Genomic DNA, 27,244 nt, shown 5'->3' on the forward strand with positions numbered 1-27,244 from the left:
TTGTCCTCCTCGCTCAAGCTCCCCAAGATGCAGGGGGGACAGTGCTGTGTCTATAGTGGAATAAATAATAAACAGCTCTGAGGAGAAAATGAAGACAGTTATTAGGTCCAAACTCAAAAAAATCAATATATTTGGGGCACAGTTTACAATGATATGTCTTGGAGGAGACAAGGGTTTTTTTTTTCTTTAAATTTTTTTATTGTTACGTTAATCACCATACATTACATCATTAGTTTTGGATGTAGTGTTCCATGATTCATTGTTTGTGCATAACACCCAGTGCTCCACGCAGAACGTGCCCTCCTTAATACCCATCACCAGGCTAACCCATCCCCCCACCCCCTCCCCTCTAGAACCCTCAGTTTGTTTCTCAGAGTCCATCGTCTCTCATGGTTCGTCTCCCTCTCCAGTTTCCCCCACTTCATTCTTCCCCTCCTGCTATTTTCCTCTTTTTTTTTCTTAACATATGTTGCATTATTTGTTTCAGAAGTACAGATCTGTGATTCAACAGTCTTGCACAGTTCACAGCGCTCACCGTAGCACATACCCTCCCCAATGTCTATCACCCAGCCACCCCGTCCCTCCCACCCCCCTCCACTCCAGCAACCCTCAGTTTGTTTCCTGAGATTAAGAATTCCTCATATCAGTGAGGTCATAGGATACATGTCTTTCTCTGATTGACTTATTTCACTCAGCATAACACCCTCCAGGTCCATCCATGTCGTTGCAAATGGCAAGATCTCATTCCTTTTGATGGCTGCATTATAGTCCATTGTGTATATAGACCACACCTTCTTTATCCACTCATCTGTCGATGGACATCTTGCCTCTTTCCACAGTTTGGCTATTGTGGATATTGCTGCTATAAACATCGGGGTGCATGTACCCCTTCGGATCCCTACATTTGTATCTTTGGGGTAAAAACCCAGTACTGCAATTGCTGGGTCGTATGGTAGCTCTATTTTAAACTTTTTGAGGAACCTCCATACTGTTTTCCAGAGGGGTTGCACTAGCTTGCATTCCCACCAACAGTGTAGGAGGGTTCCCCTTTCTCCGCATCCCCGCCAACATCTGTCGTTTCCTGACTTGTTAATTTTAGCCATTCTGACGGGTGTGAGGTGGTATCTCATTGAGGTTTTGATTTGGATTTCCCTGATGCTGAGCAATGTTGAGCACTTTTTCATGTGTCTGTTGGCCATTTGGATGTCTTCTTTGGAAAAATGTCTGTTCACGTCTTCTGCCCATTTCTTGATTGGATTATTTTTCTTTGGGTGTTGAGTTTGATAAGTTCTTTATAGATTTTGGATACTAGCCTTTTATCTGATATGTCATTTGCAAATATCTTCTCCCATTCTGTCAGTTGTCTTTTGGTTTGAGACAAGGGTTTTTAACTAAAAGTGATGTTCATCAGAAACTTATTCATTATGTGGAAATTGGAAAAAAAAATAACCCATCATAGAAAAGGAGTTTTGTTCCATCTGGAGCTTTTCAAGAAAAAACTCACCAGTTGTGAACATGTGTTCATAGTGACTTCATTTGTCACAGCCCAAAAGAAGGATTAGTCCAGGTATCCTTCAACAGGTGTGTGTTTCAACAGGAGAGCATCCATCCATACCAGGGGACACCCCACAGCCACATCGAAGGAGATGAATATTGAGACACACAACAATTTGGAGGGATCTCCAGGCTATGATGTTGTGTGTGTGTGGCGGGGGGAATCAAATCCTGAAAAGTCAGATACTATGTGATTCTATATATATAATATTTTTGAACTGACAAAAATTTTAGAAAAGGAGTGGCTGCTGATGTGGGGAAGAAAGGCAGAAGGAAATGTAGATACAATTAAATGTCCTGATAACCTGTAGCCCATTGACAGAGACTTGAGGCGGGCAGAGTACGACATCCCTCAGGAGCTCACAATGGTCTTAATGCCAGTGCCTCGCTAGAGGGAAAGACCACCTTAGCTTGACAATGGCTAGGCCTCCGGGAACCTCCGAGTCTTCTCTAACATATGAAGATCCTTTCGGAAACGTCCCTTGTCTTGGCCTCCCCCAACGCCAGAGTATACAATCAGGTGCTCCTCACAATCCGGGGCAGCAGCTCTGTCTGCCCACAAGTTCTGTCCCTGTGCTTTAATAAAACCACCTTTTTGCACCGAAGACGTCTCAGGAATTCTTTCTTGGCCGTCCAAACTCCACCTCTTCAAACCACGTCAGATGCCAGAGATTAGGGAAGAGTAGGGGCTCCTGGCCAGAAGCAGGAGGGAGATGGGTGTAGTTACACAAGGATGACACAGGGGTTGCTGTGGTGATGGGACCATCTGTATCTGACTGCGGTGGGGGTCCAGGATCCTACACAGGCGAGAAGGCAACCTACTACGTGGTACACACACGCCCATGCACAGGAAGGGATTCAGGATGAGACACCCCAAAATGTGCCCCTTTGGCAAAAAGATTATTTCAAGTTAAAAGTAGTCAAAACCCAGCAGATGCAAGAAAGGCTCTCTGCCTTCCCCAGAACTACCTACACTGACCTCGGAAAGGAGAGCCTGCACCCGGAAGACAAGTCTTCACCAGGTCCCCTTAACCGAAGGAACTCATCTGTGTAATAGAACGACGTTGTGGTGGTTTGCTTTTTTTTTTTTTTTAAGATTTTATTTATTTGAGAGAGAGCAAAAAAACAAGAGAGATCACTGAGGGACAAGGAGAAGCAGACCCCCCGCTGAGCAGTGAGCTCAACATGGGGCTCGATCCCAGGACCCCGAGATCATGACCTAAGTCGCAGGCAGATGCTTAATGGATTGAGCCACCCAGGCATCCCTAGAATGACCTTATCTTTCCAAACAACTACCTTCACCTTCTTGCCAATGAGATTTCTCCCCTTAGTATCCTCAGACCCCTACTTTTTCCTTAGTTTGTAGAAGCTTCCTGTTGCCTCACTGTCTTGGGAGTTGCCTGTGTGTGGACTCCCCACAGGTACGCCCATTAAATTTGATTTTCTCCTGCTCTTCTCTCTCATGTCAGTTTGATTCCAAGTCCAGCTAGAAGGACCATGGGCAGAGGGAGGTCTTCCTCCCTGCCACACACCCAGACAGACGGTTGACTACACGTGTCAATGGTGCATGCGAAATAAAATGTGTCAGTTGCAGGAAGCCCAACGTCCTGATTGTGATACAACTTTACAGGCTTGTAACTGTTACCATTGCAGGGCACTGGGCCCAGGGAACAGGGAATTATTCCTAGCGGTGATCCAAGGGTCTTATTTCTTCAAACTGCCTATGCCTACTCTTTTTAAGAGACATAAAAAATTATCTCAAAGAACTTCATGTCTAACCAGGATAAAAACATTGGACAAACCAAAGTGGAAGGGCGTTCTATCAAATACCCGACTGGTACTCCTCATAACTGTGAAGATCATCAAAAACAAGGAATATCTGAGACACTCAGCCCAAAGGAGCCTAAAGAGACATGACCAGTGAATGTAATGTGATACTCTGCAAGGATGCTGGCATGGAACGAGGACATTAGGGAAAAATTAAGGAAATTGAAATGAAAATGGACTTTAGTTATTAATAATGTGTCAATATTGACCCATCAGTTGTGATCAAAAATGTCATAGAAATTAAGATGTTAACGCAAGGGGAAACCAGGTATGGGGTATAGGGGAACTCTCTGCACTATCTTGGCAACTTTTCTGTAAGTTCAAAACGCTTATAAAATTAATTAATTTTAATATTATATTTCATAATTAATTATGAAGTAAGTTGTTACTGTCCATCGGGGGGAATGTCAAAGGGCATGGACTGACTTTTGTCCTAATGACACCAGGATTCCCTTTACCAGCTGCCGAGAAAACCACCTGGAGTCATGGTAGGTTTCACAAATCCTCCATGGAAATGATGCTTTGTTTCTTTATCCTAAAAAGCAGTCTTCGGGGAGCTTCCCAGTGAAGCCAGCAAACAGAATCCACACTGTGGAACCAGGGCTAATGGCATCCATTCTTTCAGATGGCCCAAGTGACATTGGGAAGGGATTCTTGTGAGCCTGTAGTCAGCAACAAAAAATTATAAGCTAAACTATTTTCTCTAAGCATGAGGGCCGTATGATATGTTTTGCTAACAGTGTTTCCAACTTACAGTCCTCTAGCACAGAGGTGACATTTGCTGGGAAGGAAATTACATTTTGCTTTCATACCCACATGATTCAGAGCCTGGGTAACCAGGTAAAAAAAAGGTAACAGAGCAAATATGATGGTGGTCACCACCAAGCTGTCTTCAGTATTCAGGGGGTCAGACTTAACATGGTGGGTTGTAATTATAGATTACTCCAAACTCAAGATCTGAAGGTGTAAAGTCTAAATGTGTGTCCTAGGAGGATTCAGGTCACTGTATGCCGATTGAAGAAGGCTACAATTCCCTGGGAAAACAGGAATGAGCTTCATTTCTCAGCTCCTGCTTTCTTTCTTGACATATTTGCTCGTTTACTCCCCACTAAAGTAAGAGAGATTTTTGCGTGTGTTTTAATGCACTGTGAATTGTCTTTGGGAGTCTATCAGCAAACAGCAAATAGAAAAATGTATTAATAGGATGCGTGGGGGGCTCAATCAGTTAAGCGTCCGCCTTCCGCTCAGGTCATGATCTCAGGGTCCTGGGATTGGGCGGGGAGTCTGCTTCTCGCTCTGCCTCTCCCCCTGGCTTGTGGTCTCTCTCTCATTCATTCTCTCTCTCTCTCAAATAAATAAAATCTTAAAAAAAAAAGCAAAGAAAAATGTATTAATAAAGGCATATCCCTAAGAACCAATAACCTGTACTACTCTGTGATTTAATGTATGGGTCATGAGAATTGTATTCACTTTGTTCCTATTTCCCATGGCATGTCCTGGAAAGGGGGGGGGGGTAGTCTGCCAATAGCTAATTCAGCATGGCCAGACGCAGAAGCCCGTGTTGTTATCCTAATCTCCCCAAGTAAAAGAGGCAGACTCTTCGTTTGTTGAAATGAATTGACTGGAACCATTTCACCACTTTGCCCTTCCTGGGTCCACTTCCAGGCCAATTATATTGAATCAATTTAATTCAAGCCTTATGTGGGCTTAGGCCAGGGTGTGAAGTTCAAAAGATAAAGACAGAATACAAAAAAAAGATCTATTTCTTAGTGCACAGTATTTTCAAGTAGAGAAGAACACCAAAACCCTTAGATTTAGTAGAGCACTCCCTTCTCTGAGTACAGAAACATATGCCCAAAGCAATAAGCACCAGATCCATCCTGCAGCAGGATGAAATTAGCCTTAATATGCTATTAAAGTGTTCAAGTTTGGCATTTTACAAATCCTCTGGATTGAATCTCCCCATTTGCAGTCCTGAAATTTGGGCAATGATATTAGCTATAGAGAAACAGCACAAGATTACTATTTTCATTCCCATAAGTTAGGTAACAGAGCACATTGTCATATCAATAAACAACCCCTTGGACTTGCATGTGAGTTTATCAGGGTATCCTTTGGGATATAATAAAAGCAATCTAAGGAAATATTTTCCATGTGTAGCCTCAGTTGTCCGATACTTTGTTCCTGGCTTTGACGCCTGAAATTAACCTGAAGAATTGTCTATTGTTTTAAAATATACATGCTTCTGTTATTTTGGTTCACATTTACCCTAGATCCCCCTTTGGGTTTTATGTAGGTGATACACCAGCTTGAAGCAATTGTTTTAAGTGCGATTTCCAGTGAAGTGTAATTTTTCTGGAATGGAGAGCCAAATGTAACATCATCAGGAAAGCCTTTTGGGAAACTACGAGTTTAGGAATGCCCAAATACTCAGGAATAGAAAAACACTGGCTTCTGTTGGGGTGGAGGGAGGGGAGGGGTGACAAACAGTGTGGGAGTATGGGATCATCAGTGAAGCCACATCCAGCAAAAAAGACCCCCCAGGATTTCTGGAAAGGGTTACTAAAAAAAAAAAAAAATCAATCTACAGTCCTAATTATTTTCATTTTCACAAATGAGAAAAAAATTAACTTGATTCTCTTACTATAAAGAATACTATCATAATTGCTTTTAATGTCTTTATTTGCTCATTGTAATTGCTGTGTCAGTTTTTGGATGGTTTGATTGATTGATCTCCTCATTACTGGTCAGCTGTTCCTGTTCTTTGCATGCCCAATAACTTTTGACTGGATGTCAGACCTTGTGAATTTTATTTGTTGGCTGCTGGACATTTTTGCATTCTTAGAAATCTTCTGGAGCTTTGCTCTGGGATATGGTTCGGTTACTTGGAAGCAGGTTTCGCTTTTAAGATTTGTGTGGCTGAACAGGAATGAGCCCAATTTAAAGTTAATTATTCCTCACTACCGTGGAAAGACCTCCGTGCATACTTTACCCAGTGCCATATGAATCCCAGGGTTTGCTAATCTGGCTGAAGGAAACAGATGCCATTCGGGCAGTGTGTGTGCCAAGCCTGCTGGCCCTGATTCTGCCTGGCAGGTCTTTTCTCTCACATGTGCATTAACCTCACGCACGTGAGCTGAGTACTCCAGGGGGTCCTAAGCCTCACCTATGGAGCGCTATCCCTTCCTGGTCCTGTGTCCTCTGAGCTCTAGCTACGTTGGTTTTCCCCAGCTCCTAGCTCCATCTCCCCAAGCCCCCCAGGGCTCCCCATCCCACTCTGCAGTCCGGAAACTCAAAACAGTGAGCTGGAGAGGTTGTAGGGCTCACCCATATGTATCCTGTCTCTCTGTCCCTTGTTGTTTGTTGTTCTACGTTTGGCATCTTACACTTGTTTCAGGTATTTCTAATCTGGTTTTTAGTTGTTGCAGTTGGGAAACTAAATTTGGTGCTTGTAGCTCCAATTTGGCTGGAAGCAGAAGGTCACCCAGACTTTATTAAAGAAGTTCCTTCATTTGCTGAGGCAGAGGTTTTAAAACCAAAGACCCTTAAAAGAAACACCCCTACTGAAGACCAATCTAAAAGATGCACTTACTTGCAATTCAGTCTCTCCAAGACACGGAAGATTCAACAACCGGGACTGAACTGTGACTTTGGACTCCATATGGATGCCACCAAACTGACCAATACTGTTGGCAAGTAACAGCCTGCAGCAACTTCTATTCTCGATACAAGGCTCAGCCTGTCTTCCTGATCAGAACTGTCAGGGAGCTGTTTACAGAGAGCATCTGTTCTAAGGGATGACATCTCCATTAGACATAAGACCTGCCTCAAAATGCAAGCAGAGTATCACTGCTCTAAGCTCAATAACAGCAATCATTGCAAGAATTAAAATGATCAATGGTGTACGTAAATACGTGCCAATCACCAATGCTAAGAGCTTTAAAAGCACTACATTACCTAATTCACTCGTAGCGGCAACTATAGAAAGCAGATCCTATCGCCTCCCCCACTTACTGATGGCAAATCTGGAGTTTAAAGAAGTTAAGTACGTCAGCCACGGTCACTCAGGCAGCAAGCCGCGGAGGGGGGATTTGAACTTCCCCAGGAACAATTTCTCCTGAAGTCAGCCTCCCTGTGTGAAGAGAACCTTTTAGTCTATAAAAACACATTGGATCCAGCTTCTCAGCATTATTATTTGCAAAGCAACAACAGTGCTTTTGCCTTTGACTTGCTCCTTACCTACCCTTGAGGTTGTTTATGGAAATCTGCACTAAGGAGGGGCAGGTGAGTTTAACAGGGATGCCCAAATCAATTTCTGTAGATTACGTAACATAAACATTGCACGGTTGATTAGGGTAGGATGTGAGCTGTCCTAATCTTGGTACTTATGGAGACATTATTATGGCAAAACAGACTCAGTAAATACTAACAGAGGCAATTTTCACAGAGCTGTTTCCAACATCATCTTAATCCCTAAAATTATTTAGTACTAGACAGTTCCTGGCAACTCACTGAAAGCCTCTGAAATAGGGAATTTAAAGGAGGGAATTTAATGGGCTTTGGATTCTTAGAAACAGGCTTATACTAGTTTGACACACTGAATATAATCCAAGCAGAAATATTTAGGACCATGCCTCTTTTATTCAAATTTTGTGTTCCTAAAAAAAAGCAACTTCTTAACGAACACCTTTTAAGGACGATCTTGTTATTTGCTATTCTCAGTGTCTATAAATGCAGAGATGCTGTGGATTCACTTCAGGACTGGGAAACCCATGATTTCCTTCACTGATGTCTTTATGGGATGTAATTTCTCAGCAATATGCCACAAGAATCCCTGCCTAGGGCCTAACAACAGTTCATACATCACCATGCCTTCCCCACGATGCCACTCAGATCTGGTCACGCAGACTCTGCACCCTTCTAAACCTGCGTGGTTGTTTTATTTATTTCTTTTTATTTTTCTTTTTGGGGGGAGTAGGGTGGGGGGAAGGGCAGAGAGAGAGAATCTTAAGCAAGCTCCCCACCCAATGTGGAGGCCCGACACGGGGCTGGATCTCACGACCCTGAGATCACGACCTGAGCCAAAATCAAGAGTTAGACGTCGAACCGAGGCGTCCCTATTTATTTTAATTTACTTAAGTAATCTCTACACCCATCAAGAGTCACATGCTCCACCAACGGAGCCAGCCAGGCGCCCCCTATGGGATTGTTTTAAAATAGGCTTTGTTAGGAAAGACTGAGCTGTACCCATGAGGTGTGATTTCGGTGTGCTTGAGAGACATCAATGCAGAGAAGTTGAGAAAACAGTTGAATTCATGGGTCTATACCTTTTATTCATTCATTAAGTCAATGCATATTTGCTAAGGCCATACAGTAGGGCAGGTGCTGTTCTGGGCATATGGATGCTGTCACGGCTGGAACGGGGAAGGAACGGTCCCCAGGAGCTCACAGACTAACAGTAACAACATGTCTCTGGCAAGACATGAACTTTGCTGCTCTTCACGCTGGGGTGGATGATTCGAGGAGCTGAAATAATCTTTGTTAAGGTGATGAGCAAATTATCTGCCTTCTCTGCTGTGAGCCTCCTTCCCCACACCAGACACACACATCTTTCAGAGGACTTAAAAATCATCTGAGGTCTGCAGGGGTTTTCGATGGCTTCGTTTATCAGAAAGGTCTTCCTCACGATAAATGAAAATCTACTTTTCTAAATCAAACCGTTCTTGTTTATATTCTCTTTATTCTCCAACAGTCTCGTAATCAAAATGCACCCCCACACACGCTCAAACCCCAGGCAGTTGCTTTGTTCCTTCTTTGTCTGCCATGGAAGATCCCGGGCCGTTTGTAGGAAGAGAAGAGCAGGTGCCTCCACTGAAGGCTTTAATCAGTAGCCCGCAAACATTGGCCGAGGGACCCCCGTGGGCCTGGCACTGTGCTGCCTACAGCTCCATTGCAGACTTCCCAGAGGGTTAGAATTTACCAGAATCCCAGTGACTCCTGACTTGGGTGCAACTCCCAACTTATATCCTATTTTCTGACGCCCCACCACACGAGAGGCAAATGTGTAGATGGGCCCAAATAAAAGTGAATTATTTCTATGTATTATGATAGGACTGTTCCTACATTAGGAATATGTGTTACTGCAAGGACAACATGATTGCATTCCCACAGAGCACCTCACTTTGCACTTACTGGATCCCTGGCCCCGCGCAGACACAGTGTACACATTATCTCGCTGAACCCTCATAAAAACCAGGAGGAGTGGCCTTGTTTCTGTCCCCTTTCTCCACAAGAGGACAGTAGTAAGGCTCAGAGAGGAGGAGCACCCCCAGGGCAGCCCCGGGGTCAGGCACCCACATATTCTGATAGCACCTGGAGGCCTTCTGTCTGCAGTTCCTCAACACTGAACTGTGGGTTCATCGCAACACACGGGCATAAGGAATGTTACTTTGCGTGCATCTTTATCTACCTTTTGATTTATTCCTTTTTTTTCACTTGAGAAAAGTCAGCCGAGTTCATGGTCTGGAGTGACTCAGGAAATCTTGGCTCCATATTCCTTGAGAGATTCTCTCTGACTCAACCAAAAAACCTTCCTGAAACTCTTGCTGCCTCTGTAAACAGGCTAATGGCTCATCACTTGTCAGAACAAATAACTGTCCTGCTCCTACCCAGGAACCAGAATAGGTCAGGGGACCAGGGGAGGGGAGAGTCAGATGCCTCTGGGCCAGGGCCACATTTCCTCTCCCCTCTATTTCTGTGCCTTAAACTTGAAGTGTGAAAGCCCAAGTCTGTCTTACAAAACAGCAGGAGGCTTCGGGGCCAAAGGAAATGATAGCCTGGCTTCTGTTGCCACCGTGAGATGACCCTTGGCAGAGACAATTTCAAAGTGACAGGGGTGTCAACGTCACTTTCATCCAACTATCTATGGAGAAAAACGACGGGTCAGTCAAACTCTGGGCCAAAAACTTAAAAGTGCAATGAGGATGTTGGGCCTTTTCTCCTTGTCTTCTGACAGAGATAGAAATTTCAGGATTCCACGTTAATTTATTTTGACCAGCCTTGCTGTAAAGGCAGCTAATGTTCCAGCTCGAAAGACTTTGCCCCGAAGTCCTTGGTGAGGTTCCAGAAAAAGAAGAGGGAGACTTTAGGGATTCAGAAAAACAGGAAGAAAAACCCCAAAGTCACAGGTGTTTTCTCTCCACGGGCAGCGGGAGCCTGGGGGTGGCGGCGACATGTTTTACTAGCTCAAGCCTGCCATCCCCCAGCAACAACAAACCTCCCCAGAAATCTGGAAACCCTACGAACAAATACAATCTGTCCATGTTTCTAATTAATTCTACCCTGACGATTAAGAAAAAAATGATTTCGTTAAAATGATCGCCATTGAGTGGAGCAAAACATAATAACAAACAGGGCAATAATCTTTGTTTCAGATTAAAATGGATTAAAATACTAAATTTTGGTGACAAAACCAGTGTTAATATAGTCTGTCTAGGTGTCCTTTTCGGATTAAACTGGTTTTTGCAAGGAACAATAAATTCAGCTCGATCCCTGAATTTCGGAACAAAAACAAACAGATTCCTACAGAAACCTTGTCACTAAGATGCCACCAGCTAATGATTTCCTCTTCATCTGCCAACTAAAAATTGTGGTTCTCAAAGCATCTCTTATTTGTACTCATTTATACTTACCAAGGCATGACAATCTAACTTGTACTGTGTTTAACTTAAATATTGGTTAAATTCAAATTGTCTTTACCCACAACAGTAAAACACAGATATAATTAATAGGGAGCAAACTCAAGATTATTTTTTTTTCCACAAAGATCATCCGGGGAGGGATTGTTGCTACAGGAACCCACATAAACATGCACGATTCAGTCCATAAGCTCCTCCACCACCAAGGCCGTTACCATCGGCTTCTCCCCAAGCCCACTGAGTCCCAAATACTTCCTTGAATAAAACCATAACTTCCTGTTTTCTGAATACAAAAGCAACATATATTCGAGGTGTGAAATTCGGGGTGGGGGGAAGGAAAATCATTTGCGATTTTAACAATCCCACCACATACCATGCTTCACTGGTTTTTGTGTAGGTGGTTGTAGTCTTTCTGGGTTTTTCTTTTCTTTTCTTTTTTTAAAGTAATCTCTACACCCAGTGTGGAACTCAAACTCACAACTCCAAGATCAAGAGTTACATGCTTTGCAAACTGAGCCAGCCAGGTGCCCCTTTTGCATTTTTTTTCCTTAGGAAAACACATACATTCACAAAAACACACTGAACCCCAAATGCCCGTGAGGCTGTGGAGAAACTGGGAATAGAAAATGGTACAGCTGCTCTGGAAAACAGTCTGACGGTTCATTTTCAAACCAAAAGTGCACTTACCATCTAACCCAGCAGTGGTATTCTTGGACATTTATCCCAGAGAAATGCAAACTGATTTCTATGTAAAAACTCGCATACGAATGTTCATGCAGCTTTATTTATAACAGCCCTGAACTAAAAACCCCCTAGATGTCCTTGAGCAGGTGCATGGTCAACAACTGTGGTCCAGCCATACTGCTCAGCCCCCCAAACGAGCGGTCTACTGATACACACAACTTGGATGTGCCTCAAGGATGTATCCAAGATGGAAGGCAAAAGATCCATCCTGAAGATTCCACTTATATGACGGTTGTGAAATGATACAGTTGTAGAGACGAGAACAGATTAGTGTGGCCAGGAGCTGGGGAAGGAGGGCAGAGGGGAGGGACTGGGCGGCGGGGGAGGGCATCAGGGAGCTTTGCCACAAGGGACGGTTTTGGTGATGATTCCACCGTCTGCACGTGTGATAAAATTTCAGACATACACACACGCACTCAGGGGCAGGTATAACCATAAAATCTGAAGAGACTTCATGGATTGGACCAATGTCATCAATTTCGTGATTTTTGTACTCTTACAGTTTGCAAGATGCTAATGTTGGGACAGTGTGGGTGGAGGGTGCGTGGGACCTCCCTGTATGTTTCTCTACAACTTTCAGCGACTCTATAATTACTTTAAAATTATTTTTTTTTGAAGAATAAAGCAGTAACCTTGCTCTACTAAAGAATCCTATATAGTTTTTCATTCTTTTTTCTAAAACCACTGTCTTGTTCCAGTGCAATTTTAAGATTAAAGCACAGATTAATAGAAAGTATGAAGAATATTCTCCATTCCAATCAAAAACGTATTAAAGTTGCTATGGATTTTTTAAGCCTACTGTGCACGTGGCACCGTAACTTGATTTAATTCTGTTTATAATTGCCCTTTTCCTGTGTCATTAAGTACTTCTCTTTCTTCCCAGCCTGGTTTTGTGAATGCCTTCCCTGTACTGCCGTGTGCGTGCTGAACTACACTTCCTATCTTCCCTGTCGTCAGACATTTAAGCTGGTTCATCCCTGTTACTGTCACAAATCCTTTTGGATACCATGAGTGATCACTTTTGTAACTCGTTGCCAGAATAATTTTCTAGAGGGAGAATTTCACGAAATAAATTTCCAGAGGCTTGTCACGAACATGGAGAGTGTACATGTCTCCTTTCCCGGTAACATTTATGAGAAAGAGTGGTCGCCCCCTCCTCCTGCCCCACGACCTGTCCCGAGGGGGTTTCCCTCGTCCTGGCTCCCCGGCTGCAGACTAGCACCGGCTGAAATTCCCAGGCTGGGATCCCCAAATCTGGCTCAGCATCCACGAGAAGGAGTCCCCCGGTGAGCCCTGGTTGCAAGCCCCCCTGGCCCCTTGGCTGCAGGCAAGGAGAGCTGGGGTCCTGCGGGCGAGACTCTCCGGGACTCCATGAGCACCAGAGGGCTTGAGGACAGGACAGAATGCCCTCCACCTTCCACCCCAGGAGAGTTCTTCCTTCTCTGACCCTCTTGGGCCCATTGTCCTGAAATAACAATGAGTAGTTCCCAGGTGATAATTAGCCTATTACAACAGAAAAACCATTTTTGAGCAAAAAGATGAAAAGCAAAGTACACATCATTATTTCAGACATCACTGAATTTTCAAGAAGGGAAACAAACAATAAGTACCAAGCAAAATTAAAGGTGAGCAGGACATATTGAAATAAGGGCAAATCAATTAAATTTAAAAAAAAAAAAACTTTTTCATTGGAACGCAACATAGCTAGAAAAGTGCATATATGGTTGTTGTCCAGCAGGACGGAGTATCTCCAGCACCCCAGGAGCCCCCTTGTGCCCCCTCCAGCCACGTCCCGCCTCACTCAAGGGCAACCACCTCCAACAGCATGGATTGGCATGGCCTGTTCTTAAGCATTTTGGAAATAAATGTAGAACAACTCTGGCTCGTGCTGCCGAGTGTTACATCGGTGACCAGTGAGCATTGCTTCTGTTGCTGGGCTGAGCTGCCCAGCGTTTGTCTTCACTACTCTATCATATATGATTGATGAGCTCATTCATCCATTCTAGGCTTGATAAACTTTGGGGCAGTTTCCAATTTCTGACCTGTCCAAATGCTGCAGCTGTGACCATTCCTGCATCTTCCCCTAGATGTGCACACACACACACCTCTATCTGCTGGATATACACTTAGGAGAGAGCTCATTGGATCTCAAGCTACATACCGGTTCTATTTAATAGATACCAATAAACAATTTTTCAAAATAGAGATGTCCGATTCAAGTAACCTTTTTTCTTTTTCTTCAATTTCTGGTTTGGAGATGTATATAGCCAACAAGATATAATTTACTTAGCTTGGACATATGGTTCTTTCTAAAATGGATGAGGCTGGTTTTGTGCCTTTGGTCACTGCACTTTGTTGTTAGAAGACCCGGATTTCTTCCGTGGCACGGCTGTCTGGAGCCAGACCACCTGGGGAGGAGCCCTAGCTCTGTTTTGAGCTGCAAGACCTTGGGCAAGTTACTTAACCTTTAGTGCATTAGATTTCTCATCAGTAACACTGGAATATTAATAGTTTCTGTCTCGAGGGCCTCTTATGGGGATTAAGTAGTTATAATTTATACCAATAGGGTTTGGAAGTGTGCTGGCATACCAAAAGTCTGCCTGTGTGAATTCCTCTTACTTCTTAAAAGAAAAATCTGTTGAATTCTACTGCACTCCCTAGGCAATTAGAATTTTTTTAAAGGTTTTATTTATTCATTTGATAGAGAGAGAGAGAGAGTGAGCACAAGTAGGGGGAGCAACAGAGGCAGAGGGAAAAGCAGGCTCCCCGTGGAGCAGGGAGCCTGACATGGGGATCGATCCCAGGAGCCCGGGATCACACCCAACTGACTGAGCCACCCAGGTACCCCTAGAATTTTTTTTTTTTAAGGAACTCTCCTTGCAGAAAACACAGGCGAAGCCTGGTGGGTGGTTAAGAACCTGGGCCAGGAGGCAGGAAATGTGGCTGCCATGTCTTTGTGTCAGGACCTTGATTTCCCTGCTGGGGGTCCTAGTTCGGGGAGCGGAGGATGTGGCCAGGAATTGACTGTAAGCTGACACAGTCCTTGCAGTCAAGGAGCCTAGCCAGGGGCTGGCTCCCGCAATCCCTGCATGCCACCCAGTATTTGATTTGGCTTACATAAGCACTCTGCGACTTGAGGGGCAAACCCAATAGTTCCTCTGTAAAAATCCTTGATTAAGCTTTCTTGTTATTTGGCAAAGCAGCCAGGAGGAACTTGTGGTTGTCTGTTCTATTTAGAGGTTTCTTACTAATATGCAGTCTCTGGATAAACATCCTTGTTATTGAACTATAAAATAAAGCTTCTCAAGCACACCAGGGCTCCACTGAGTTATCAGCTCACGGAGACCTCCTGATCCCAGCTTTCTTGACTCTTGTTTTTCTTAATTCCCCACCGTTCTCTCAGGTTTCCCTGGCCTTTTCAGGCTGGCTCGCGACAGGGCGGGATGGATCAAATGTCTTACTAGGGAGAAGGCGGGGTCATGGGGAGAAGGCGGGGTCACGGGGAGAAGGGCTGGGGTCGTGGGGAGAAGGGCTGGGGTCACGGGGAGAAGGGCTGGGGTCGTGGGGAGAAGGGCTGGGGTCACGGGGAGAAGGGCTGGGGTCGTGGGGAGAAGGGCTGGGGTCGTGGGGAGAAGGTGGGGTCACGGGGAGAAGGGCTGGGGTCATGGGGAGAAGGTGGGGTCACGGGGAGAAGGGCTGGGGTCACGGGGAGAGGGGCTGGGGTCACGGGGAGAGGGGCTGGGGTCATGGGGGGAAGGGCTGGGGAAGGCGCAGATGCTTGTCCGTGGCTCAGGTTTCACGACCCACATTCCCACCACAGAGGCAATAAGTGGGGTCCAGGCTGCTGCAGGTCACGCTACTGGGCCCTCTCCATAGAAAGGACTTTGGGGAGCACAGAACACATTTACACTAAATTGGAACAGACTTCTACTGTCTCCCTTTGGTGTTAGGTGAAGAAAAATAAAGTGACAGCAAGGGGAGGTAGTCCCAACAGAATGCATTCTCCACATGCTTTTGCTTGAAAAATGATTTATAAGATACATTTTGCAGAAGGTGGTTCTTTACTTGCAGGCGGAGGCCGCGCCCCTCCCCCCGAGGCCTGTTGTCTCCTGCAAGCTTGCTGCTGTTGGGGTCCTCGTCTCCCACTTTGCTACAGCCTTTTGCTTCCGCTGCTCTGGACTTTGTTCTCAGGATGACAGATGTTCCTGAGTATTTATTTTCTAATTTGCATTTTTGATTGTCTTGATCAGCATGCTACATTTTAATGCCCTGCTCATTGTGTGCTCCATTAAGTGTGTGCTGCATTCTTACATTTAATTTAAAGTGGATGTTTGTTTTCTAAGGTGTTTTCTGTTTGAATTAATAAAGTGGTAATCTAGGAAAGAGAGCAAAGATGCTTTTCTCCTCTAGGGTAAAGAAACACACTGTAATTATTGGTCCAGGTCTCTGGCCCTCCCTCCTTAGACCAGAGGGTTGTGGTGACACTTGGGAAGTTACAGGTGTCTGGGGCCAAAGGAGAGCTGCCTTTTCAGAAATGTGTCCACCTGTGGAGATCCGTGGCAAAACAGAACCGCTGAAAGCCCTTCCTTCTACCTGAGCACTCTCCAAAGATCCAGCTGGGCCTCGTGCCTCTAGAGAGAGTTGGCAAATACCCTCCATCAGTTAATTCTCATTTCTATTCAATCCCCACCAGCACTGAGAGATAGACTGTGTCTGCACAGAGTGGATTCTGCAACTCTGTGTGGTCTCCCTGCACCTATTACAACAGGTTAGCAATCTCGTGGGAGGTTACAGCCGCGCTGCCTAGCACGGAGGGGTGCGACCGTCCCCAAGCCCAGCGGATAGAGCCCCGGTGCCCAGATCAGTGTTGGAATATTGCCGCCCCCACTCGGGACCACGGCCAGGCCATTTGTGTCAGTTAGTGGGATATATAGAGATGTTTATAACACTTTGAGCCAACATCCACGCTCCTTCATTCATTTATTTATATATTCACATGTCACATCGACATGTATGTTATGATGCCCGTTGTGATCCAGGCACTGCCCTGGGTTATGAGTTTCCAGAAGTTAACCAGAGAGGCCCTATCCAAGCCCCAGAGAATTTCCACTCCAAGGAGATGCATCTGTTTTCTATCTGATGTGACAAGTTACCGCAAGCACAGAGAATTAAAACAACACATGTATTATCTCAGTTCTGGAAGTCCGAAGTCTGAAATGGGTGCCCTGGGTGTTGACCGGACTGTGTTCCTTCTGGAGGCTCCATGGGAGATCTGTTCCTTGCCTTCTCCAGCTCCTGGAGGCACCTGAATTCCATCCTCCCCCCTCCCCCCACTTACCTCGGACCTCCCCCTTCTTTCACTTGTAAGCACACTGTGGGTACACGGGGCCGCCCGCAGAACCCCGGAGACTCTCTCCACGTCAGGGTCCTTAACTGGCTCACACTTGCTAGGTCCCTCACACCATGTGAGGTCCCACACTCACAAGTTCTGGGGGTGAGGACGCGGACAGCTTTGAGGCCATCATGCCACCCACCACAAGGGACGACACAACATCTATGAAAGGAAGGATTGCTGGGTGCTCAAAGTCTGTGGTAAGGCTTGGGCCATGTTCCTTGCTTGCAACGTGGAATGTGTATTTTTTTAACCCAATGAACTAAGCCAGTTTACATTCTTCCCTACAGTTTAATCTGATTTTTATACATAATATGTAACATCTTCCTCAACACTCTTGTTGGATTTATGATGCATTTTTATCCTGGATACTAAATACTGTAAAAGGACTGATAAATATCCTTAGGTGATTTTCAGTGAGCAGCTGATGACGGTGGGGTGGCTCTCTCTGAGCGAGAGACGGAATATACTCCATGCAAGTGATGGTGTTCATAACATATTGACAGTAAATCAAAGGGAAATTTCTGGAGACAGCAGCTAGAGAGCTGAGAGAGAAACACGCCCTTCTTTGTTTGTATGTGGGAGATGCCCATAGTGAGACTCTATTTCCTCAGGACCGTGGACGACGGTAGGAGTGATGCCAGGGGGCCTCCGTCTAGAACAGCGGTTAAAGCACAGACCTTGGCCAGGTGTCCTGGGTGCGAGTCTCGACTCCATCACACTCTACCTGGAAGAGCTCATCGTTGATAAGATGGGCACGATGACCACTGTCACTAGCTCACAGTTTGGTCCTCTTAATCAATGCTACTAGGTTAGGTCTTAACATTACTAGTAACTGTCACTATTCCTTTTTTTTTTTAAGATTTTATTTATTTATTCATGAGAGACAGAGGAGGAGAGAGAGAGAGAGGAGAGAGAGAGAGAGAGAAGCAGAGGGAGAAGCAGGCTCCCAAGGAGCAGGGAGCCCGATGCGGGACTCGATCCCAGGACCCCGGGATCATGACCTGAGCCGAAGGCAGATGCTTAACCATCTGAGCCACCCAGGCGCCCAACTGTCACTATTCCTAATGGGAAATGCTAAGGAGTTGCGGGGGGGGAGGTGATTTGAGTTAACTGATCTCACCTTCTCTGCTTGCATGGAAAACACCATGGCATATCGTCACAATGCCAGAGACACCTGCCTTTTGGGCTCCTTCCCCCGTCTGAAGCCCTTTGCTCTGTTTGGGTGTCTTCTGGCTTGGCCTGGAGGTGCCTCCTCCCACATTAGAGGCATAGTATCCAATCACAACACCGACCCCTTAACCATTGTGATGCCTCGAAGACAAACGGCAGTGAACCAACACCCACTAAAACAAATGCATTTTGCCAGAACTTGGAATGTGTCCATACAAAGCAGGAGGAAACATACATGTTGACTCCCGTCCTGTGGGCACTCCTCGACAGTGCTGTAGGGAGACACCTGCTGTTTCGTTTTATTTTGTGGAAGAAAAGACGGTGAGCGATTTTGCCCCAGCAGTGTGCTCCTAACCAGCTTTGTCTTTAAAAGTGAGCTGGTGAGGTAGACTATTGCAAAACACAATTTTCTGCCCCAAGGCAGGGTGGCTACGTGGGGCTCTGCAGCCCACAGTCTTTCCAGGGATGATGCGCGGTGTTTCTTATCGACCTGGGGCTCCTCACTCACGCTGAGTGCATTTATTCTCATGATGGCACTTGCACCTGGTAATTGATTTCTCGTTTTTTATTTTTGATCTCCTCTATCAGCACGCCAAAGTCTAATGTCTTGCTCGTTGTATGTGTGCTAAATACTTAGGTTTAATGGAGGGCAATGGCTTTCTCTGCATGGTTTTTATTTGAGCCAGTAGAGTTAAGATGGGGGGGAAAGTGTGTTCTGCTCCCCTGTCGCTAAAGAGGACAGTCTGGGATGATGCTGGGCCACCTGCTTGCTCGCCAGCCCCAGCAGTGTGATAATGCTCAGGGAATTGCAAAGTGGGTCGGAGCAATGAGGAAGTCAGCTTGCTGGGGGACTCCGACTACGGGGGTCTGAGACACAACAAAGAGGTTCCACCACTCTTCCCTCTTCTGCTGACTTGTCTAATTGTGCTCCCAAAGCCCCATCTCTGCCTCTTTTGAGAGCATCATGTGCCCTGCCACCTCTGGAGGTCCGTTGTGTATACACGGGGTGTCAAGCTCATGGGGTTTCTGAGACCACACTGCGGTTGATTAGCGACACCAGCCATGGACACAGCGTGGGGACTGATATTACCCTTGCCCCAACTGAAGACAAGGATGAGCATCCCAAAGCTCGGTGGATGGAGTCTAGGTGTCCAGAATAGTTTCTGACATTAATGGTGTTAATGCTGTCACCCATACCCAGGACCAGAGCTCGGTCACCACTGGTAATTTATAGAGTATGCATCTAGGGGCATTCCCAACTTATTGGACGCGATCTACTTCTAGCCATCCATTCGTTTATTCTTCCCACATCTGTTGCTCATGCCCTGACTTTCCAAACACCGCTCTGGGCTATGAGAGCACAGGGATGAGGAGAGAGACGTAGTCCTTGCTCTCACAGAATTTGAAACCCAGTGGGGATGGCACAGGATCCATCGATTACAGCAGGACCCATCCTACAAGGAGAACACAGGGCGCTGGGCACCCACCTTGCAGGTGCCTCCCACCCCAGGAAAGGGCTTCACGTGACGAACTAAGCTGTTAACTCCGGTCCTACATTCAATCTCCTTTTTATGTAGATGCGATCTAACAACGTGTTGTTCACTACTGCGGTACCAGTATGTTCAATGCTTTTCATCCAAGCTACTGAAAATGCAAAGGGTTGTCGAACATCTTTAAGGAAGTTTTAATGAACGGCTGAAGAGATGCAATGGGCCTTTTTGTAGGGTGGCTAGGTGTAATTTACCGAACGCAACTGAGGGTATTTTTTTTTTTTAAGATTTTATTTATTTATTTATTTATTTCCGGAAGGGAGAGAGTGCACGAGAAGAGGGGAGGGGCAGGGGAAGAGGGAGAAGCAGACTTCCTACTGAGCAGGGAACCCTCCTCGCCCAGTGCAGGGCTCCACCCCAGGACGCTGGGATCTGGACCTGAGCCCAAGGCACATGCTTCACCAACGGAGCCACCCAGACGTCCCCAGCTGAGGGTATTAGTACTATTGGCAAAGTAATTAGAGGGAGATTTCCAGCTGCAGTAACTAGAAACCTAAAAACAGGAAAGGTATTCCTGTCTGGGTGGGAAGGGAAGGGTCGGAGAGGCCAGTGGTCAGATGTTATTCTCTGAGCCTCTCCAAGGACGAAGGGACGCAGAGAGGCAGGGCCGTGTCGTGGTTGGGAGCAGGGCCTCAGGGTTCTGGAGCCTGGGATCTGGATCTGAATCTGGTCCCTCTCAACACTCTGCAACTAAGAGAAAGTACAATAAATTGTGCAAACCCTCTGTGTCTAAGGTTGCCGTAGGGAGTCATGAGGACAGCAGCTAACTCTGGGTTGTTGTGAGGGTCGTGGTGGGTTTGCGTGTGCGTGTGCGTGTGTGTGTGTGTGTGTGTGTTGTGTAAGGATGCCTGGCATGTTGTATCCGCTCTGCAGGTAGCAGCTATTGTAATAATTATCAGCATTATCAGCCTTTTAAGGGAAGCAAAATTCAATGAGAGCGAATGAAATGACCTCCAGTCATATTAAGTATTCTGCAAAGTTTTTCTCAAATGAAGGACGCGATAGCAGCCCAACGGCCGTCTTCTTTCCCCTGCTCTCTCCCTCCCTCCCCTCCTCCGTCTCCTTTCCCTCCTCCCTGACCTTCCCCAAAGGCCCAGCACACTGCCCCCTCCCAACCAGTGCCGTAGATCCTCCTGCCTGTGTGGAGGGAAAACGGAGACATTAGCTTTGAGGGGAAAGGGCTGCCCCTCCTCCCTGGAGTGTGCCCATAAAACATAACAGGCTCGACGGTGTTGAGGGGGGCAGGCCTTTTGATCTTCCAACACACAGTCCTGGACCTTCCCACCTTGGAACTGAGAAACCCTCACCTCCGCAATGAGCTCGGGTGGCTCCCGTGGGGATACAGGAGCCAGTCCCAAGATGCAGCCATTTCTCTCCTGAAGATGGAAGAGAATTTGCCTTGTGCTTTCCTCCACTTGACGGTATAAACTTGTGTGCAATTTTGTGCAGACTTTATAGAGTCCTGCATGGAAATGAGTCAGTGATGCCAATTCGTTAATGTGTACCCCCCCTCTCTGATGCTGCCAGGGAGGAGTCCTCTGTGGGCAGGACTGTGTGCTGTGGTTCACTTCCTTCAGGCCCCTCTGCTCACCTGTCAGAGGGGCCCCCTCGCTAGTCCACATAAAGACTGAGATGCACCTGCCACCTTCCTCTCTTTCTCTATCATTTACCCCCTGAAATACTTTATCTCCATCTGTGGTGTATTGCATGTAGACATCCCTCATCGTTACAATCTAAGCTGCTCAGAGTAGGAACCTGTTCCTTTCCCAGCTCCTAGAGCAACAATCGCTGAATACGGTCCCTTCACAGGTGTTCATTAAGCACCTACTAGATGCCAGGGGTTTAAAATCACAGACGCGATCCACTGAGCTGCTAGGGTATCTCCGTGGACCTACTGAGTCTCGATGTTTCAGGAGCCTACACACAAGCTGCATTCTAGAATACACAATAAAGTGTCCTTTGGTCCTAAAACAGCCCACACAATCAGAAATAGGAACATGGACAAAGAAGAGTATGTTGACAAAAGTAGTTGGCAAAGCCCTGTATTACCACAGAGTTAGATATTCTCTAAGGGATGCATTAACTTCTCCTATCAGAGAGTGCAGCTTTTTAAAAAAAATTCTTGTGGTATTGAAGCTGATTTTCAGCCAATTTCTAAAGATCCCAAGCCCCTGAAAAATTAAAATCATTCTGGTCTGTGCAAGAAAGCCCTCTATGGTTTATCTCTTCTTTGTGCCTTTGATCGTTTTCTGGGTCTATCCGGGCTGCAACCCGACTGTGAGACCATGCAGAGCAGACACCGGACCCTGACTTTTCCCGCAGACCCACCCCACTCTGCTGTGAACGTACATTGATGTGCTGCATGGACAGATGTCCGATAGAGAGCAGGAGACCCTGGCGTTGGACCCGATCCCCGCCCCCCCCCACCCCCGCCAAGTTCTTTGCTGCTTACTGGCTGTGTGACCTAAGCAGGACCCTCCTGGCTCTGTGCCTCAGTTTCCACACTAGTCAAGTGGAGGTACTCTATCAACAGCAACCTTCCTGATAACTGAAAGGATGAAATGCGGTCAGGTCTGTAAGGCACACAACCCCAAATGCCCACTGCGTGGTCCCTGGGAGCGGGGGAGCTGAGGGTGGACGATACTCGAAGGTTCTGTCCCATTTCAGCTCTCCACAGTGAATGAAACTGAAAGGGTGTATTGTTGGCAAGACTATTTCACCATATTTTAGACTCTCACGAAGAGCAACGACGGATAGGGGAGCAAACAAAATTTCATGGGAGATTTCCACCCTTGCCTGGCGAATCCTAGCACTTTGAGCCCTAGTAGAGCCGCACTCTAGTTTACTTTGACTTTTCATTTATTCTAATTTAAACAGAGAGAAGAGGCTACTCTACGACAGTGACCTAAAATTTCAAATAATTGCGATTTTGGTCACTATGTCGTCCCCGGAAGTCCATTGAATGCAAATGACACCCATCTATTACGCTTACCCCGGTGACACTGTAATTTTGTGTGTCAAAATTGCCTGAGGTCAGCAATTTCACATGGGACAGTCTTACTAGTAGCCACAAAACTAAACCGATAGAGCCCCCCAAATATTGACTAAAACCCACATCACCATATCTAACGTAGACTCTCCTTAAATCTGATTCTAGCACCGATTTCATCTTCAGATTTTTGCCCTGGTGCCAACAGCTCGTTTTTGCACCTCAAAGAATCTTCCGGAATTCTCTGAAGAGTCACACACCCAAGACCCCCATCCTTTCAAATTGCCTAATTTGACAAACGTCTGATGCCCCCAGGGGATGATCCCGTGAGGTGAATTTAGCAGACTGCTTAGCTATTAGGCATTTGTGTTTTGCTCTAAATATCCGCTTAGAAGTGCAAATGTGCCAGGAAAGCCACCCTACACGGTGTGTGTGAGTGCACAGTTCCCGGGCTAACGCATTTAGCTGCAGGGCTCGACACTGTGCGTCTGTCTGAATTCTATCTTCTCCGCCTGCAGCATTGGAACAGTAGAAGCAGGTAACAGCCTACACCTAGGAGAACATACGGAGGGAAATGTTCACAGAGGATCATAATGTGAAACGCCAGGACCACTTAAACACAATTGTGGAAGCGCCGTTGGCTTCTCTCTCCAAGGGGCACAGACCAAGAGGCTCAGGGTTCAAATGGCAGGATTCTCTGCAGGCTGCGGCATTGATGAGAGGTGTGCAAACCAAGAGAGAATCGAGGCCTGACCCGGGACCCGGGGAACTTTCTGCTCCCACTGCCCACCCCCAAGCCCACCGAACGTCTACCCATCTCACTGCCCACCTCCATGCACTCACTGTGGGTCCCCTTGTCCTCCTGCAGGAGCCCCTGGGTGGCGCTCACAAGGGCTCTAGGGCATGTCGGCCCCTCTCCGATGAGCAGCCCCGACAGCTCCGCACCTAGGCAGGTAGCCAGGCCCTCTGAAACCTGCCTGCTTCTTAGGTGGGGTTCACACCACCACCCATGGTGTCCCCAAGTTTCCAGCTCTCCATGTACAGGTTAGAAAAACAGGGTCTGGGTTCAAACTCGGGGAGTCGGTTTTCCAGCCAAATGCTGGGAACAGAGCTGCCAGCAGGACCCTGGGGGGTTTCAAAGGAGTTAGCCAGTTTAGGGAACTGGGGGATGATGACAAAAGGCATCACAGCGTTGTCTCTGGGCATAGAGGACCCCGTAAGGTTGGTGTGCTGATCCAGCCAACCCCGAGAAGCACGACTCCTGCCTCCCCTCCCGTTCTTCCTTCCCTCACACCTGCTCCTTCCAACAGACATTTTTAAATGAATGGAGAGTTCACTCCATGGAGGGAATACAATTATGATAGATCTCTCTTAACACCTCTCTTCTCAAGTTCAAAGTATTACCTCAAATGCTCTTGGTTATTCTTTTTGGTTTTCCTTTTGAGTAAAAATGTTTCCCCTAGGCCACCTGTGTGGAAAACTTCCTTAGGAAGTGTTGAACGTATGCAAATACCAGCCATTTGTTAATACTGCCTAGCCTTACTCTTTCTTGGAAATCTCCTCCATGTATATTTAAAGCATCTGGCTATGAAACCATGTTGGCCTGCAGAGTGGGCCAGGTCCTGTCTCCACCTCCTCTCAGCTGTGGGCTTTGCGGGGGGCCTCACCGAGAACACAGCCAAGAAAGGGTTATAAGTATAACCAGTACTGCCCCCAGGCAGCTCGGGCGCACGGGGCCATGTCTCGCTCCCTTTCTGGTCAGCACAAGTGACCCACATGCCGCCTTGAAAATGGTTGACATTCAGAAGATACTGGTTGAACTTCATTCTACGGCCCAGGACTTTTCCAGTCTCAAGTGACAGGAACAGCTAAGAACCAGAGTTCCAAGCCCATGTGTCTAGGAGGGAGTTTGATGCCCGTGGAGGGAATTGGGGTGGCAGGGAGCCTCAGGGCCAGTACCCCTGGGGGATGGAACCAGGATGCAGAGGTCTTATGCACATGAGATGGACCTCAGTGAGGCCACTGCAGGCGGTCACCACCAAGGGCCTCTTCCACAATGATGAGAGGGGCGTCTGATGATGCTGATGAGGAACTACTTTTTTTAATGAATGAATGAAAGAATCTGATGATGGTTGTAAATGAGAACAATGCCCCATATCTGTGAGGTTCTTACCAAGTATAGGGCTCTGTATGAAGGGCATCACTTAATGCTCCCGACTGCCTTTGGAGCAGGTGCTGGGTCTTATTCCCATAGGGCAGGTAAGAAACTAAGGCAGGTGCAGTTTGCATATCTCGCCCCAGATCTATCAGCAGATGGTGGTGGGCCTGAATTTCAAATACAACTTCCTGGTGCCCGAGTCCAGTTTTTAACCACTGCATTATGCCACCTCTCCTAACAAGAAAGGCATTTAAATCGGCAACAGGGAAATTTTACAATTCTTAAACACAAGGCATTATCATTTCAAAGCTAATAGCTGAGAATGGTCGATAACACCTCTAAAACTCTTTTAAAAAAAAATTGTACCCTTCCAACGTGATTTTCAAGTTTGAGGGCATTTTCCTCACAATTTCCATCAGAATGAAGTGATCCGACAGTTCATTGTTTATCCATCATGACTGCTGCATATTCTGCTTTGAAACTCAGATGATTCTGGATCAGTGAGCTCTACAGGAACAACACGAGAGAAGGCCAGGCCTCCCATTCTTGCCGAAAAGGACTATTTTTAATGCATACGCGTTTTTTAACAAGAGCCAACATATATTGAGCACATACAGTGAGTCAAGCCCTAATCTGGGCATTGCAGTAAGCATTGACCCAAGTAATCCACACGGTCATCTCCAAATTGCACATGATTACCTTCATTTTATGGATAAGGGACCATAGTATTAAAAGGCTGAAATCCCACCTGAAGGAGCATGTTATTAATGTGTCACCAGAAATACTTTGGTTGAAGATAAACTTACCTGAAAGCTAATCCCCCTACGTGATTTTGAAGGAAATTCATTCTAAGTGAAGGGCCAGTCAAGCTAGGGTGTACCAACCTCCCAGAAGGCTTCATAAATAAAGTTCTGGAATATGGTCACTGATTCTTGCTTCTGTTACCTGTTCTATAATACGAATCGAAGGTACAGTAGTGATTTCCTATTGCTGTACTAAGTTGCCACAAACTTAGTGGCTTGAAACAACACAATGTTACTCCGTTACAGTTCTAGAGGTCTGCAGGTCTGCATTCCTTGTGGAGGTTCTAGAAGGAGATACCTTGCCCTGCCTTTTCTAGATTCCAGAGGCCACCCACCATGCTTGGCCTGTGGTGCCTCCCTCCACCTTCAAAGCCAAAAGGTGGCCCCTCTTCTCTTCTCTGACCTCCTCTTCTGTGATCACACCTCCTTCTTGGACCCCACCCCTCAGGCTCCCTCAAATAAGGGCTCCTTTGATTACATCTGGCACACCCAAATAATCTTGCATCTCAGGATTTGCAAAATCCCTTCTTTCCAGATAAGGTAACATAAGCATGTGTTCCGGGGAATTAGAACATTGTGATGGTTAATTTTATGTGTCAGCTTGACAGGGCCACAAGGTGCCCGGGTATTTGGTCAAACATTATTTGTGGTGTGTCTGTGGGAGTGTTTTGGATACAATTAATATTTATATTGGTAGACTGAGTAAAGAAGATTGCTCTTCCTACAATGGGTGGGCCTCACCCAATCAGTTGAAGGCCCGAACTGAATACAAAAGCTGAGAAGGGGGAATTCTGCTGCCTCTTGGCTTATTTCCTGCTCTCAGACTTGACTTGGAATATCAGCTGTCCTGGTTCTCATGCTTTTGGAGTCAGACTGAACTATACCATCAGCTCCTCTGGATCCCCAGCCTCTGATTCATCCTGCAGAACAGGGACTTACCCACTTCCATCATCACAGGAGCCAATTCCTTATAATAAATCATATATATATATATATGTAAATATATATGTGTAAATATATATGTATTATGTAGTATATTTACATTTATTATGTAAATTATATGTATTATATGAGATCCTATATATGTATTATATATGATATATGATATATAATTATGTATAATAATTGTATTATATATGTATTACATATATGTACATAATATATATGTATTATATATACAATATAATATATATAGGCCCTCATATAATACATAGGATTATATAATATATATTATATTTAATAATTGTACTATATTATATAATTGCATATAATATAATTGTATTATATAATTTTATATGTATTATATGTTATATATTTACATATATAATTATATAATTATGTAATATATCAATATATA

The sequence above is a fragment of the Zalophus californianus genome, chromosome 14, assembly GCF_009762305.2.
Source record: "Zalophus californianus isolate mZalCal1 chromosome 14, mZalCal1.pri.v2, whole genome shotgun sequence".
NCBI classification, from domain to species: Eukaryota; Metazoa; Chordata; class Mammalia; order Carnivora; family Otariidae; genus Zalophus; species Zalophus californianus.